The 18,040-nt window shown below is 46.3% G+C and overlaps 1 pseudogene; it reads left to right on the top strand.

The window, feature by feature from the left end:
- LOC135210368 (ATP-dependent zinc metalloprotease YME1L-like) overlaps nt 1-18,040 on the top strand; it is a 365,863-nt pseudogene that overhangs the window by 261,050 nt on the left and 86,773 nt on the right.

The following is an 18,040-nucleotide window of genomic DNA, read 5'->3' as shown; positions in this document are numbered from 1 at the left end:
ATTAGAATGATTTAGATTATTTGTCAATCGAATGAATTATATGGATCTCGTTGAGTGATAAAGCATATATGTATGACTTTTAAGCTTCTAGCTCCTACCATGCTTAGGACAAATCGCCTTAGGCTACGGTATGGCATGGCATATTCACGTACCAGAAATTATGCTATAATGGTCAACTGAAATCCTTACAAAATTTCCTAAATTAATACGGTTTACCTTAATGTAACAGTATTATAGAGTATTCTGTTACGCTAGAGTATGAGTTATATGATGCTTTCGTGTCTTCGAGAAGTGATCGGAGAAGCATATCTTTATTGGTGAATTGAGAGTAGGATAGAAACATTTTTCTTCGTGTTAGAAGAGGTTTCCATGAATTACCAGTACCCTTCTAGGACTTTCCTAGGAAGAAATTGTTTAAAAGGATTGTTTAGACGACACCTATTTAGTTTCCTAGGACTTGTTCGGAAATCTCGTTTCGCTTATTATTGCTTATATAAAAACTTCCTGAAAGACTCCGATAAAAATTTTAATAGATTCCTTTATTACAAATGGAGTTAACTGGCAACTCTTGGAAAGGGAAGGCCAGGTCGGCTTTCGAAGACTGCGTTCGCTTTGAATTGAGAAGAGAGACCAGCGGTCAGGTACCGATGGTTGTTCTCAGGTAAGTGAGCGGTCTGGTTTACAGCTCGCTCTTCCTGCGGAATGGGATAACAGAAACCGTATTTTCTTCCCTACAAATCGTGCGGTCTCAGCCTCGGATTGAGGGAATACATGAAGCTAATCATAAATAAAATATTGTCTGTCCTTTTGTTAGTGGAAGCTTTCAATACGAAAGATATTACAAACCTTTCAATGCTGTTTACCGCTAGATAACATGACTTAAAAGGGCATTCTAATGCAGAGAACATTAACCCTTATTATTCACGCACTAATACTTACGGAAAGCAATACGTATTATTAGAGTACATACTTAGTGAGAAGAGAGATGTAATAAGAGTTTCCACTTCAAGAACTAACGCATATGGTTAAGTCCTTATTCGAGAAACGACACAAACCGTATTTAAAAATATTTCTTATTCACGCAAAAAAGAAGGGGGGGGGGGGGGGGGGGGGGGGGGGGTGGGGGGGGGGGGGGGGGGGGGGAGGGGAACGGAAGAATTAAGCGAGGACGCTAGAGGGCGCGTGACGCCAAACCAAAGCAAGGCAGGACGCCTCCCAGGAGCGAGGGCGCCAGGCACAAGCGCCAGGACGCTACCGAAGGCCGCCGAGAAACGTCAACAAGAAGCAGGACGCCCTCTCAGGAAGAGATCCGCCAGGGCAAGCGTCATGGGGACGCTGCCAAAGCGGGTTGACCGCCAGCCAGAAGCATGACGCCTCCCAGGGAAGCGTAGGTGCGAGGCAAGCGCCATGGACGCCTACGAGGCGCGAGACGTCAACAAGAAGCGTGAAACCACCTCTCAGGAGAGAGTCCGCCCAGTGGCAAAGCGCCAGGAAGCTCCAAAGCGGTTTGACGCCAGCCAGAAGCATGTAACGCCTCCCAGGAGCAGGGCGCGATGGCAAGCGCCAGGACGATTCGACCCCCCCCCCCCCCAGGCGCGAGACGTTCAACTAGAAGCGGGACGCCTCTCAGGAGAGAGGCGCGATGGGCAAGGCGCGATGGACGCTCCAAGGCGCGTGACGTCAACCAGAGGCGTGACTCCTCCCAGGAGGAGAGGGCCCAGGGTAAACGGCGAGGACGCTTGCCAAGGCGCAACGACGCCAGCCAGAAGCGTGACGCCTCACCCAGGAGCGAGGCGCCAACCAAGCGCAAGACATCAGGATCTCCAATTTCTCAGTATTTGGAGATAGACTTTCCAAGAGTTTTCCTCTTTGAGAACTGACACAAGATCAGTTTTTTTCCTGACAGGGACACAAGTTATCGCACAGGCGGCCGTGGCCCTTGTCAGGATAAAACTGAAATTGCGGAAGTCTCTAACAAGAACAGACTTCTCATGTCAGGTGATATAGTGGTCGCGTGAGCGACTTCTTTCCTGGCAAAAGGAGTTTGTTTTGGGAGAAACTTTCTTTGCCAGATCACCCTCTACTGACAATTATTCTAGAATCGCACAGGCGAACGTAGTTTCGTGTCAGGATAAGTGGGTTCTTCTGCTTTATAGTCCTTTACAGGTGAAGAGAACCAATATCGTTAGAAGTCTCTCGTTTTCCTCAACCTTATGAGGACAAGTGATAGAAAATATATCGGACTCATAAGTTAATCTGGGTGCAGGTTTTAGAAAGACCTTGGCAACCCCTTTTTTTTTCTTTTTTTTTTTTTTTTTTTATTGCACGTTTTTGGGGCTAGTCCCTTGAAACAATGCAGCTCCTCTTTTTCCTCTTTCATTGTTATTAACAGGATGTTATATTATCCTACTCCTATGTAAAACATATAACAAGGGAGACCTTGTAATGTTTTGTACTGGAAAAGACTTGTAGGAGCTCTCAGTATTGGGGTGAGAGACCTCTTTCAAGTATCTGAACCGTACATTACGGCCTGATTGTCCTAGATAGGAATCTTTGAATGATTCTCCTCGATCCTGGATCATTTATTAGGAGAATAGGATAATAATTAAATTTGTTGTTTGCTGAAGAACGATGATAGAATTTTCCGTTCTCTCGTTGCCCAGGCACAAGGAAGGGAAGAAAGAATATGAGAGAGAGGTAGCAATTTACGCCATCTTTATTTTATAGAAAGGGGAATAAAAGTTTAGTCTTTTTTTCCCCTACAATATAAACTCTTTACAGAATGTAAGACAAAGAGCGTCAAAGAAAGAGAGGATATATTATGCCTCATTTTAGACTTAGAGAGGTTGGATTCACAGAGGTCACGTTCTTCTCCCAGCAAAGTTTTTTGAAGTCTTTTCCAAGACAGTCTGAATATTCTTTCAGCATCTATTTTTAATGGACCTTAACAACCTCTCCACTCTGAGTCTGTCTGCGTGCAGACTGACCAGAAGTGGACATGAATGAGAGGATATTTCAAGGTAATGACAGTAGTCATGATAAGATATATGATTACTGCAGATCGTGCGAGATGGGAATGAGGAACTGTCCTCTTTCCGATACCTCTGTGAACCACCCCATAGCGGTTTTTTCTTCCCTTTCAGAGGGAAGAATCACCTTGGTATATTTCTGCTATCAAAGAACGCAGTAAAAGGCTATATACTCTGTCTCTATAAAGGGAATTGGAGATAGCAGAGCATTAAGATCTTCGGGATCTTATACAATACCTCTATACGACAAGACTAGGAGATCTTATAATTACAATGGGATCCTATTTGGGCCTCAGATTCCGTGTTCTGACAAGAGGGAACTGCTCCTCATCAATGTTTCTCTTGGTACTAAAGGACCAAAATGACAAGTGAAATTTTGGGCTTGGAATCTGGAATCAAATTCTAGAAAGACTAGGCAATGGGTTCCTGCCAGCATGGTATGTTTGGCAAAAGAACTAAAACCTTTTATTCCTGGATCAACGCTTTCAGATAAAGGATTCGTTGTCCAGGCAATGTATTTACATTCTCATCTACAAAAGGAGATAAGGTTTAAACGTTTGCTGACAGAGTTTGGAATACGATGAGGGCTTAAAAAACCACTTCCCAGAAGGTTCGTAGAGATATTTAAAGAGCTAGAAATCAGGAATCTCCTCCCAATTTTCAGCTCAGAATCTTATTGACTTCCAGGCTCTTTCCCTGCCTTCGTACAAGGATAGGGAAGATTTTGCAACAAGAGAACTCTTCAACATGTAGGAAGAGTGCTCGTTAGCAACGGAAGTATCAAGTATGATCCTCCTCGAGGAAGACTGGTCTCTCGGACTATTAGATTTCCTATCGTCTACTGGATGTAGCTGACTAAATTACCTCCCCTTGTTACGGAGGCCATAAGCTCAAAGTGAAACGCCAGCAGCGCGAGGCAACAGCCAGGCGCGAGACGCCAGCCAGGCGCGAGACGCCAGAGGCAGGCAGGCAGTCGCAGACGCCAGGCAGGCGTGAGGCGCCAGCCAGGCGCGAGGCGCCAGACTGGCGCGAGGAGCCAGGCAGGCGCGAAGCGCCAGCCAGGCGCAAGCCAGGCTCTGGGCTTCATTCAGAAGAGTTCTATTTCAAAGAAAGCCCTGGTCTTCTTTGGAACAGTGGAATCTCTAAAGCACTTCTTGAGTAACTCGACGATTCCTTCAAACAGCTAAGAATTAAAAGCGCTTGAAGTGCGGGCTTTTAACAATTCTTGTTCTTTTCCATAACAATATGTCGTGAGAGACATATTAGCTGTAATAACGGGAGATGCAACTCTGTGTTGACTCCTCTTTGCACGAAGGAGATCAAGTGGGCCTATGAGAGATCCTTCTCTCTTTATTATAAGTGTCCACGGATGCGTTGCTGGGATAGGGAGGACGACACTGATCCTTAACTAGTGAATTATTTTTTTTTTTTAATTTTTTTTTTTAACATAAGGTATTATTTTCTGGGTTTATTTGAAATGAGTTTGGGGGATAGCTCTTTTCAAATTAAGCACAAACCCTCGTGTTAGGATCAGGTGATCGGGATCGGTGTTGTGCTCCTTAAAGTATGCCAATAGGCATTGGTGTATTGTCATGTAAGTGGATAAGACCCCATTGACAAATGACCACTAGATTCTGTCAAGTAAGTGGATAAGACCCCATTGACCAGATCTACAAGAACTCTTAGCCATAGGTACATCCTCGCTGAGGCTCTTGAGACGAAGCAGACTACTAGCAATAGCTAGGAAGTCGACCCTTCGTCTAAACACATAGGGAACCAAGGTTGGTTTTATTTATTTATTACCTACAACGTATGTTGTTTACCTGTATATTCAGTAATAGCTGTCTTTTACCCTCCACCAATGGTGTGAATCAGCTATGTATATATCTGACGGGTAAGTTGAATGTATAAAAATGATATTGTTATGATACAATAAAGTTTTATACATACTTACCTGGCAGATATATACAATTAAATGGCCCTCCCAGCCTCCCCTCAGGAGACAGCTGGAAGAAAAATTATGAATTAGAAAACGGGTATGGTCCTTATTCCCGCCACCCAGCGGCGGGGGGGTAGATCACCTGACCTACCTGCCGCGTGTTGCCGCGAATTTCGAATTCTGTCAGACGACGGAGTAATAGCTATGTATATATCTGCCAGGTAAGTATGTATAAAACTTTATTGTATCATAACAATATCATTTTATTTAGTGAATTTTCCCAAGGTAGTGATTAGTTTTAAAGTATGATGCCTTCTTTTTTGCCCTTTCACTTGAAAGTCTTTTATACTGTATTTGAATTAACTTGAGGTCCTGTCAAATGTTGGGAAGTAATTCATGTACGCTTCATTTTGTTTTATTTTAATAACTGTAACTTGGTTGGTTACGCTGAATTGTAGAAATATTTCAACACTTATTGTAAATATTACTGAATTTAATTACTTTTTCTATGAATATGCTATGATAATTTGGCTTATGATATTGTGTATTTGTCATCCATGAAGAATATTTCTTACAGATGAGTGATCTTTAACAAACTGTCAAGTTTTTATCTTTTGTTTAATGTTGAAGTAATATTGCATAATTTTAGTACTAGTACCAAACTGTATGAGTGCTTATTGCTTGTAATGAATTGCTCTAAATGGCACCTATGTGGAAAAGTTTTGTGAATTTAGTTCTTAGACTTTCAGGAGTGATTAGCTCCTGTTTTTTAATGGCCGTACCTATATGGAGTTCTGTGAATCTAATTCTTACACTTTTAGCAGTATTAGCCTTAAAATATAGGCTATTACATTAAGAGTTGTGACATGTGTTAAGTACAGAGTAGCATTAAATACTTATTCCACTGGTTAGGTTGAAGAGGCCAAGCAAGAACTGCAAGAAATAGTAGAGTTTTTAAGAAATCCTGAGAAGTCATCCCCTTGGAGCAGAGCTTCCCAAAGGTGTTCTGTTGGTTGGTCCTCCAGGAACTGGCAAGACACTACTTGCCCGTGCTGTGCAGGAGAAGCTGGTGTGCCTTTCTTTCATGCAGCTGGGCCAGAGTTTGATGAGATTCTTGTTGGTCAGGGTGCACGAAGGGTTCGAGATCTGTTTCGTAAGTGTTATGTGTATTTTATGGACTAAAATTAATAATTGAAGTTTAGTCATGAAATATCTTTTCCTATGGCTTCAAGTATTTAATTTTAAAGATGGGAAATACTCTTGTACTGGGAAACTTTTTTTGTATTGTAAATTTGTTTTAATAGTCTTCAATTTTCAATTTTAGGTGCAGCAAAAATGCGAGCCCCATGTGTGATATTCATTGATGAAATTGACTCAGTTGGTGCCAAACGATCTCAACTCGGTACTCCATCCTTATGCCAATCAGACAATCAATCAGCTTTTAGCTGATGGATGGGTTTCACAAAAATGAGGGTGTTATAAGTTCTAGGAGCCACAAAAACAGAAGGGATGATCTAGATAAGGCTCTTCTCCTCCAGGAAGGTTTGATGTAGAGGTCCAGGTATGTATGCATATAGGTTATTTATTAAAAAATTCAATATTAAATCTCATAAGTGTTCAGTTACATATTGCCAGGGATGTTTCTGGATCATTTCTATTTGAGGAACCTTAGAAATGCTAGATTATACTGAATATTTTCCATTGTGAAAAGTACCAAAGATTGTAGTTATCCCTCAATTTGGCAGTTTGCAAAGCTGTACCTTGTTGGAACACTGGTACATAATCAATGGAGTTAACGCTTAAATATGATAAACAGTATGAATACTGATAGTCAGAATTTGTTGTGCTTCCATCATAAATTGTTCTAGTTTTTATTCTAAATTTACTAGATTGCATTGGTCTCTTTTGAAGGCATTCCATAGGAAATGGCTAACATAGTTACTTATATGAAACTGTAGATCTGTAAAGAAAAATATACATATATATATTGTAAAGGGACTTTATAATATGATTCTGCATTTTTGTACATGAACTTCCCTGCCAGATATATACTTAGCTTAGGTCTCTGACGTCACGACAGAAAATTCAAAACTCGCGGCACACCGCTACAGGTAGGTCAGGTGATCTACCTTACCCGCCGCTGGGAGGCGGGTGTAAGAACCAGTCCCCCCTTTCCTGTCAGATTATTTTCTGTCCGCCGGCTGGACAACACCTGTTTGTTCAGTCCTTTACGATAGTTAAAATTCGTTCTCGTTGTCCGACGATTGGATTTTGGTGAAGTACCCTTTGTTTGTTGGCTTGGCATACGCTTTTTGGACTGTTTTTTTTGGATTTTTCTTTTGGATTTTCTCTTACATATCTATAATCATGGATGATTCTGAAGTTAAGAAACCTAGTTTATTTAGGGTTTGTTCAGAGAAGGAATGTAAAGTTAGGCTTCCTAAAGCTGCATTAGATCCTCACACTCGGTATGTGAGTCGTGTAGAGGGAATGAATGCTCTTTTATTAACCCTTGCAAAGAGTGTGAGAATTTGGATGAGGATGGTTGGAAGGCTCTCTCTTCTTATGTGAGAAAGTTAGAGAAAGATAGGGTGCGCAAGGCTTCTTCAAAGAGTTCTAGTAGATCGAGGGTGAGTGAAGTTGACGCTGAGAATCCTGTAGTAGAAGTAGTTCCTTCTCCAGTTTCAGCCCCTGCGCCCCAGCTTTGAACCCGAAGATCGTTTTCGGAAGTTGCTTCTGGGAGAGCTCGATCAGGAGTAAGGAGAGCCTAGCTCGCTCTCGACAAGGTAAGAGTGATGATAGTGCAAGTGATCAGTGCAGTGCCCCTAGTGCAGTGGAGGGTGCGTCTGACCGGCTCACTAACGCTTCCAGGCCTAGACCTCTTCCGACTCCCAGACCCAGTGGAGGAGGAAAGTCGAAACGCCACAGGAAGGTTAGGGAGAACCCCCACCGGTCAGGCGTACCCTCGGCAGTTCCTGTTGCTCGTTCCCAGGCTGCCTTGGATCGAACCAAGAAGGAGTTATTGCGCCAGTGCTTCTCGTCATCTTCGTCACCTTCTCCTCAGCGTAGATGGAGCGCATCGGAGTCGTCTCGCCCTCTCAAGAGGCCCTGGAAGGAACCTTGCGCCCTTCCTTCCAGCCCCGAATCCTTCGCGGAAGAGCCAGAAGTGGAACGCAAGAGAACCAAGATTTCGTCCTGTTACGCTTCTCCTGTTCGCTCTCGGACTTCGTCCCCTGTAGAGGAGTTTAAGAGATCTCCTTGCGCGTATCCTGGCGGGTCTGCAGGCGCAGATGCGGCTTTAGCAGAGTCTTTTGCCGGGACTTACTCATCGTGGAAGGACGCCTCACTTCCGGTGAAGAAGTCTAAGAACGTTCCTTCGGCTAAATCTCCTTTGGCTAGAAGAGCTTTTGAGCCTGTTAGTAGGAGGTCAGAAGTGCAGGCTGGAGCTCGGGATCTTTCTCCGAGTAGGCTCTCCTCTCTTCCCAGCAAGAGTTGTGAGCATGTAAGGTGTAAGGAACCAGGCAGGCTCTCTCCTCAGGATTTCCGCTCCTCTTCAGTTAGGCGTCAAGAGCTTGACAGACGTCAAGAGCCTCGTTTTCGTCAGGAGCGAAGGAAGAGTTCTTCGCCTGGTGACCACTCTCCTTTTGACGGACGCTCGGAGCCTAGTAGGCATCAAGAGCCTAGTAGGCGCCAAGAGCCTAGTAGGCGCCAAGAGCCTGGTAGGCGGCAACGGAAGTTTTCTCCTCCGTTAGAGCACTCCCGATTGGATAGGCGCTCAGAACCTTGTAACCAAGCGCCGCGCTTCTGACAGGGATTCATCGTGGATGTGTTTCTCTCCCCGTGGCAGGCGTCAAGAGCCTGGCAGGAGTATTGAGGATGGCAGGCGCCAAGAGCCTAGCAGGCGCAGAGAGCCTGATAGGCGCTCTCCCTTATCCAGACGCTCTTCTGTGGAGTTAGAATCTGTTCCGACAGACCGCGGCCTCCACTTGTAGGCGCTCTCCTAGTAGCGCTCCCCCCAAGTAGGCGCTACCTAGCAGGCGCTCCAAGTAGGCTTCTTCTGGGAGCGCTCTCAAAGTAGGCGCTCTCCTTTAGGGTAGGCGCTCTCAAACTAGGCGCTCTCTAGTAGGCTCTCTCCTGGGAGGCAGGCTCATCAAAGTAGGCGCTCTCCTGGTAGGCGCTCTCCTGGTAGGCGCTCTCTCCTGGTAGGCGCTCCCCGTGTAAGCGCTCTCCCAGTGGTTTTTCTTCCAGTAGGCGCTCGCCTAGTAGGCGCTCGACAGGCGCTCTCAAGGATAGCTCTCCTCCGGGAAACAGGCGCTCCAGATTAGCTCTCCTCCGGGCAAGTAGAGCTTCTAGACGTCATTCTTCGGAAGAATTGTTGCTGATTCGGAGGAAGATTTGCCCAAGGATGCTTCGGTTTCTTCGTATAAGAGACTTACAGACCTCCTCTTGCAAGATTTTTGGGGAGTCTCTTTCGGCCGTTGCTCCTCCGTCTCCTCCGTCCTTATTTTCAACGACCAATACAGCTAAGAAGTCTTCGGTCGTTAAGATGAAGCCTACTGTGTCTATGAAGAAGGCTATGAAGAACTTGACGACTGGTTGCTTTCAAAAGAAGAGAAGGGCAAGACAGTTTTTTTCTTTCCCCCGTCCAAGCTGACGGGTAAAGATGGGTTCTGGTACGAGTCAGGAGAGCCCTGGGTCTAACTCTTCCCTCTTCTGCAGACTCGGACTTTTCTCTTCGTTGGTCGATTCCGCACGTCGCTCGGCGCTGAATTCTGCGAAGACGACGTGGGGTATGAGCGAGTTGGATCACCTTCTGAAGGGAATGTTCCGAGTCTTAGAAGTTTTTAACTTTCTTGACTGGACCCTGGGAGTGTTGGCTAAGAGGACTCAAGAGCAAGACACTCTTTCGCCTGAAGACCTCCACGCAGTTCTGTCTTGCATGGACAAGGCAGTGAGAGACGGTTCCGGGGAAATTGCTTCACTTTTTGGTGCAGGAGTGGTAAAGAAGAGGGCCGTTTTCTGCTCTTTTCTTACCAAGGCGGTTTTTCTCACACAGAGAGCTTCCTTGGCTGTATTTCGCAACTTTCCCCGCAATCCTCTTCCCCAGAAGACTATTAACGATATCTCAGCTCGTTATCAGCAAAAGCGACGCAGGATATGCTAGCTCGCTCGGCTAGAATTCCGAAACCTTCGTTTCAGCAGAAGGCGAAGAAAGAGGCTCTAAGTAGGCAAGAACCCTTTCGAGGAGGACCTTCGTCTCGCTCTTCTTCCTCCAGAGGTTCGAGACCACCTAGAAGAGGAAGGACCTTCTCCCGGTCTATTAGGGCCAAGAAATAGTTCGGGTGTCCTCCAGACAACTGTGGGTGCCAGACTTCTGAACTTTGCAGATGTCTGGGCACGAAAGGGGGCGGGGGTCGGACAACTGGTCCCTCGCGATCATCAAGAGGGGATACCTCATTCCCTTTATTTCGAGACCACCCTTGACCACCACTCCAAGGGCACTGGTGGCCAAATACAAAGACCCACTGATGAATCAAGCCCTCGCTCTAGCGGTAGAGCTGATGTTAGAGAAAGAGGCAATAGAGATGGTTCAGGACCCTCTTTCAGCGGGGTTCTACAACCGTTTGTTCCTAGTTCCCAAGAACTCAGGAGGATGGAGACCGGTTCTGGACGTAAGCGCCCTGAATGTCTTTGTGAAGAAGAGGAAGTTCGCAATGGGAGGGACGACGTCAATCAGTCTTAGCAGCTCTTCGTCCAGGGGATTGGATGGTGTCCACTGGACCTTCAGGACGCTTACTTCCCTGTGCGATCCTCTTCTTCTCGCAATATCTCAGATTCATGTGGGGAGGGAACGTTTTTCAGTTCAGGGCCCTATGCTTCGGCCTTTCCACGGCCCCCCAAGTATTCACAGGACTGATGAAGAACGTTGCCCAGTGGCTTCATCTCGAGGGAGTGAGGATTTCCCTCTACTTGGACGATTGGCTTATCAGGGCCAATCCAAGGAGAAATGTCTGGAGGACTTACGAGTGGACGTTGGATCTAGCAGCTTCTCTGGGTTTGCTAGTGAATTTCGAGAAGTCACAGCTAATCCCCAGTCAAGAGCGTATATCTGGGGATTCTGATGGCTTCTCAGGTTTTTCGGCGTTTACCGTCCCCAGAGAGGATAACCCGAGGTTTTGGAGAAGGTAGCAATCTTTCTAGAGAAAGATGTATGCTCAGTCGAGGGAGTGGATGAGTCTGGTTGGGGACACTCTCCTCTCTGGAGCATTCGTTTCTCTAGGAAGGTTGCACCTCAGACCCCTACAGTTCTTCCTGACGAGGAACTGGGATCGGAAATATCAAGGTCTGGACTTTGCGTTCAAGATTTCGCAAGAAATAAAGGAGGATCTACGTTGGTGGCTAGACCCTCTATTGTTCAAGGAAGGCCTTTCCTTGCAGGTTCGGAACCCCAACCTAGTATTGTAGCAGACGCTTCGGACAAAGGTTGGGGAGCTACTCTCTCGGGTCGAGAGAAGTGTCAGGCACCTGGATGGGGGGGATCAGGTGTCCTGGCACATCAACAAGAAGGAGCTAACAGTGATTTGGTTAGCTCTCAAGACCTTCGAACCCCTCGTAAAAGGGAAATATAAGTTCAGATCAACTCCGACAACACTACAGCCCTGGCTTACATTCGAAAACAGGGGGGGACTCACTCTTTCTCCTGTACGTAGAACCGCGAGATCGCTCCTCTTGTGGTCAGAGGAAAGGAACCATAAGGCTTTCTCACCAGGTTCGTACAGGGAGAAATGAAATGTCAGAGCGGATCTGCTAAGCAGAAGGAATCAAGTCCTTCCCTCAGAGTGGACTCTGCACGCGGACGGTATGCCAGGAGCTGTGGAGGACGTGGGGCAGGCCCCATCTCGATCTATTTGCGACCTCCATGGAATGGCAGCCGGATAGGAATCTATAACTGCTCCCCTATTGCAGACCCAAGAGCACGTGGGCAATAGATATGCATTCCTGATGGATTGGAAGAATCTGGATCTTTACGCGTTCCCAACCCGCCTTTCAAGATTATAGGGGAAACGTTAAGGAAATTCGCACGTCAGAGGGAACAAGGATGACGTTGATAGCTCCGTTCTGGCCCACCCACGACTGGTTCACAGAGGTACTGGAATGGCTGGTGGATGTCCCAAGATCCTACCTCTAAGAGTCGATCTGCTCACAGCCCCACTTCGACAGGTTTCACAAACCTCCCCGCTCTCAGTCTGACTGGATTCAGACTATCAAGAGTCTCGTCAGAGCTAAGGGCTTTTCGGCAAAGTCTGCAAGGGCTATGCCAATGCACGTAGACCTTCCACATCTAGAGTCTACCAGTCGAAGTGGGATGTTTTTCGACGCTGGTGCAGGACTCATAAAGTTTCCTCCTCCAGTACCTCTGTGACGCAGATTGCAGATTTCCTTATCTTCCTGTGGGAAAAATGCGGGTTGGTTGTCTCCACCATCAAGGGATACAGGAGCATGCTTTCCTCAGTTTTTCGTCATAGAGGATTAAACATATCTGAGGACAAGGACCTCCATGATTTAATCAGATCGTTTTGAAACGGTTAAAAGAACCTCCTCCTTAGTGCCTAGCTGGAATCTTGATGTCGTGCTGCTCTTCCTGAGGTCCTCAAGGTTCGAACCTCCCCATGCTGCTTCATTCAGAGACCTTTCGATGAAGACTCTTTTTCTCTGTGCGTTAGCGTCAGCGAAGAGGGTCCAGCGAGCTGCAGGCTCTAGAAGGTGAGGTAGGTTTTCAAGGAGGCTCCGCGGTTTTGCTCTTTTCTTCCGGCTTTCCTAGCCAAGAATGAAAACCCTTCTTCGCCACCGTGGCCCAGGAGCTTCAAAATCAAAAGCTTATCCTCCTTAGTCGGGACAGAAGAGTAGAGATCTCTTTGCCCGGTGAGAAGCCTGAATATTATCTTCAGAGGAAGAAAAGACTTGCCGCTAATGAGAGCAATCTCTGGTGCTCTGTAAGGGACCCCAGTAGGCCCTTATCTAAAAATGCACTCTCATTCTTTATTCAAGAAGAATTTGTCATTACAAAACCTTATGAAGGCCACTTTTGGAGGTGTGAATCAGTTTTCTCTAATCACTACCTAAGGGACGTATCGATTACGTATGATAAGTGTTTTGGGCTAGGCCCTTACGTATCGGCGGATTCAGTGCTGGGGCAGGGAGCTGAAACACATCCTTTTTAATCCTTTTTCCCTGTTAGTTTTAAGTTTGTTTGTTTTTTGGTTGTACGAAGGAGGTTGCAGGAGGCAGCTCCTTCTTTCGTATACTAATTTAGTATTTGGTTAGGTGATCGGTTGTGCTTAGGCTCCTTGCATTGGTAGTGATAGGCTCTGGCATGTAAGCGGGTTGATCCCCATTGACCAGAATCCTGCTTGGATTCTGCCAAGTAAGTGGACTCAGTTCCCATTGGTAGACCCAAAGAGTTCTTCAGCCATAGGTCACGCCCTCGCTGAGACTCTTTAGGCAACGCAGACTAATAGACAGTAACTATCAAGTCTTCTGCCTAAATCAGGTAAGAACCAGAGGTTTATATTATGTATTCCTTTAACATGTGTTGTCCCCACTTTCTAAGTAAGTATAGGTCTCTTTCCCTCCACCAAGGGTGTCAATCAGCTAATATATATCTGGCAGGAAGTTCATGTACAAAAATGATATTGTTTAGTATACAATAAAGTTTTGTACATACTTACCTGGCAGATATATACGATTGATGGCCCGCCCAGCCTCCCATCAGGAGACAGGTGGAAGAAAATAACCTGACAGGAAAGGGGGACTGGTTCTTACACCCGCCTCCCAGCGGCGGGTAAGGTAGATCACCTGACCTACCTGTAGCGTGTGCCGCGAGTTTTGAATTTTCTGTCGTGACGTCAGAGACCTAAGCTAAGTATATATCTGCCAGGTAAGTATGTACAAAACTTTATTGTATACTAACAATATCATTTTTGAATATTTTCCTAGCCTAATCTTTTCTTTTGAACACAAATGTGCAATCTACCCGCCTGTCCACGTTCTCTAGTCCCAGTATTCTCCAGCTTACACCTTTGAACAACACCACAACAAGACTTACAACCCAAAAACTCCTATTAGACTGAGAGTTCTCTTCTACCAATCAAACAACCCTTGCACTTGTTTCTTTCTCCACTCTGTTATTGTTTACATTCCACCGGACACCGCCGCCATCTTGTCTTCTATGACATCACAATACAACTTAAATACATCAATAGACACCTAAAATAACCATATGCTTCCCATACATTGTATATCCACCCTATTTCGACAATGTAGAAAATAACAATAACAATAAAAATGAAAACTCTGACTAAACTGATATATAATCACACTTATCTCTTTCTCCCTCCCCTCCAACTGCTTCCTAACCTAGTCCCCTCTAATTTCATTATCTCCAACTACCCTGTACATGATTTTTAATATTTTCCCCTGAAACTCCTGCTTTAGTTTAATATATCAACTACTGTTTCCCATATTCATGGGTGGCCGCAGCATATTTTCCAAGAGAGGCAAATTTTATATATACAGTAGAGACCCGGACCTCGATCTTATTAGAACTCGAAATAATCAGATTTCAATTGAAAATTTTGAGTAAATGTTGCATCTGAGCTTAACCAAAAATCCAGAAACCAACCCAAGGAATCATATGTTGTTCATACACGAACAAACCTTTGGTCTTAACAATAGGATAATTTTCTAGCACCTAGCTGGATCCTGTTAAATCGTAGATGAAAAGCAAGGAATCTTGTGAGATCTGGCAACACGTGTGTATATTGGGTGAAAAATGGTCAAGGACCATGCACCCACGCTACAACGTTCAGTCTTTTACTTAACTGCCTGGGCAAGAGCCATGGTTGCCCTCTCTCGGCCTTTACCCGGTTCATTGCCTGTTTTCGCTTGTGATTCTGTTTGTGTGTGTGTGTGTGTGTGCGCTTGTATTATGGCTTCTTCTGCTCCTTCTCGGCCTTGACAATGTGTGTGGCCGGGTACTCAAGGTTTTCCGTGTTCTCGTTATTTGGCTTCTTCAGCGACAGATCCACACAAGACTTGCAGTAGGTGTGGTTCTAACGTTTGTACCATAACGAATCCCTGCATTAAATGTCGTGCATGGCCTAGAGAGCAGTGGAAGTTAATTTATAGTAAGTGGGAGCATCGTCGAGTTTCTACCTTTCCTTCATAGGAGAGATTTTCATTTCCTCTTCCCAAAGCTTCGTCTCCCGCCGCAGTCACACCCCATGCTAGTGTAGTATTTTGTCTCCTTCCTTTTCGATTTGTTGTTGGAAGTATCAGGAGCCCTCAGACTGATTTAATATGTAATGTCACCCCTCTTCCTTGGGAATTAATTTACTTTCCGAGAGGGAGGAGGCTTTTCATCAGTTTCTTTCGTTTTATGAGTCGGAGGTGTAAAAATGGCGGTGCTCTGGGGGTCGCTTGGGCTACGGGGTCTACCCTCCTTGGAGGGTTTGCTTACACACTTCTTGGATACTTTCCTCCCCCCTCTTCAGGCTACCGAAGCTCTCCCCCCACCTCCTGGCCTTGTCTTTGTTGGTAGCCGAAGTCAAAGGAAGCTGTGGTGTCGGCGTGGCTGGTGACGTCACGGGGTCAGCCATTTTGTATCCCTCTGCCAGTGGCATCTGTTTCCTCCTCGGGTCGAGGGGAAGCCGTGACGTCATCGCTGCTAGTGACGTCACTTCCATCAATGATGTCACTCCCAGTTTCCTCCACTGCGCTGCCTTGCACATCTGTGTCGTCATCGTTTGCTCTCGTAACGTCATCGCTGCCATCCAGTTCGCTGCATCTCCCTTCCATGTCGTCGGCCCCTTCTCTTGCTGATCCATCTGAGGCTTTATGTCAGGGAGTTCTTAAGAGACTGGACCCTGTTTTGGAAGATAGGTTTGCTGCCATGTCGGCTGGGAGAACTAGAACCAAGAGTGTTGCGTTGCCCCTGCCTCCTCAAAGAGATTGTGTTAGGAGTCAGTGCTGTCTTCCTTTCCTTCTCCCCCATCTCCACCGCGTCGGCGTTTCAAGCATTGGAAGGTTAAGGACTTTGCCTTTTCTTCGTCGAGTGGCATGCCCATGTTCCTGCGAGCGTTAGTGTTTCATCCCCTGTGCGATCTGCAATGGCTGCTTCGTCCTCTGCATCGAGTCGCGAGTGTGTTGTAACCTCGCACATTCATGCACATGTTGCAAATTCTTCCACCTATCCAACACCAGGGCCTATTCATTGCTGTAAGTATCTCAAGGCGCCTGTCAAGAGTTTGAAGGTTGTGAGCGTGGAAATAGTGCAGCAGGTTCAACTCTGAGGGATTCTCGTTTTGTTTTGAGTGTTCGAGATGCTTCTCCTTTGCATGTACATGCATCCCCCCCTGCACATGCACGTACGTGGCCACGTACGCAAGTAATCTATTGGGAGTGTGCATAGTGATGTTCTTAGTGTTGTGGTTGGTTTGTCGCAGGAGTTGGCACTTGGATCCAGCCCAAACAGGTTGGTTGACATTTTGGGCTGTTTGGCTGCTGGCTCTTCTGTTGGTTTACACAAAGAAGGTGCTTTGGATAAGCCTTCACATCTTCTCATTGTTGGTCTCCATTCCCAGAGCAGGAGGAGGGAGACACGCAAGAGTTTTTGTCTTCCTTTACCGAAGTTATTGATCTCATTCGTGGGTTCAACAATTTAGAGAGTAGGACTCAGGCTCAGTCATCTTTCGCTCTTTCCTGTTTGGAAGTCTTGCTGGGAGCTACGCAAGATCCCAAATCATCATTTCAACTTCCCTTATTGGGGCATGTCCAGTCGGTCTTGCATAATGGTAAAAGCCTCTGTTTCAGATGGGTCTCTTCGCTCAAGAGGTTCTTCCAGGTTGCTTCCCCCGCCACTCACGAGGCATAGGAAGTACTATGCTACAAACTCTGCCTACTTGATGTCACGTCATCTTAACCTGGATGTCATTCGTCTAAAGGCAGGGTTGACTTTGGAGCAGGTGAGGTTGGTAGCTCTGTCTTTGTCTCTGCAGGATGCCTCAGCTTTGGACTTCTGGTCAGTGGTCATTGCCAAAATAGCATTTGACAGGTCCCCAGAGGGGTCTTGGCAGTTTGTTGCAGTCTTGGGGCAAGGCATTCTCGTATCTAGCACACCTCAGCGTCAGTTTATGGGCTAATCCTCTCCTGATCACAAGAGACGTGGCTTTGTCCAGAATAGAAAGATCGGTTGACCCTGAGTCCTCGTTGGCGTTGAGGAATGGGGACCCTTTGGAATCTCTGTTTCTGTTCCCTCGGACTGAGCTGGAGGATGCGATAGACTGACACTGGGCTGACACAAAGGAAGTTTAGTGCACCAGGCTCTGTCAAAATCAGTCTCATCCTCAGAGACATCCAGTTCCTCCTCCTCCCCCCTGCCCAGCAGCATTCACGAAGATTGTCATCTGGTAGGCCTTCAAGGAGTTCATTTTCGGCAGGGCCTTCCCGTTCGTCCCAGTCTAGGTCAGGGGACCAACGTCCCTTTCGCTCCTGCTCTTTTAAGTCGAGAAGGGGCCCCAGGGGCAGAGATAAAGGGAGTTGTCGGTAAGTTAGGTGCCTCTCCCTCTCCTGTGCCACAGGTGGGGGTGTTCCTGGCAGGCCAGTGGGCCAAGTGGCAGTGTTATGGGGCAGAGAAGTGGGTAGTAGATGTCCTTTCATGTGGGGTATCTACTGCTGTTCGTCTTCTCCTCCCCCCCACCCCCCAGCTCTCAGACAAGCCTCTGCTCAGGAGGGTGTATCCCTCATTTGGCTATCCAGGAGGATGCGTTAGAGGAAGTGGTTCATCTGTCTCTGGGGTTTTACAGTCACATCTTCTTGGTGCCCAAGGCATCAGGAGGTTGGAGACCTGTGATCGACTTATCCACCTTGAATCATTTCAAGAAAACGAGGTTCAAGATGGAGACCCCGCGATCAGTGTTGGCAGCTGTGAGTGAAAGCGACTTCATGCTGTTGATAGATTTGAAGAATGCATATTTCCAGACCCCTATTCATCCGTCGTCTAGAAAGTTCCTTC

This window comes from Macrobrachium nipponense, chromosome 39 (assembly GCF_015104395.2).
Source record: "Macrobrachium nipponense isolate FS-2020 chromosome 39, ASM1510439v2, whole genome shotgun sequence".
Taxonomy (NCBI): Eukaryota; Metazoa; Arthropoda; class Malacostraca; order Decapoda; family Palaemonidae; genus Macrobrachium; species Macrobrachium nipponense.
The sequence above is the reverse complement of the archived record's forward strand: the minus strand, read 5'-3'. Positions and strand labels throughout refer to the sequence as shown.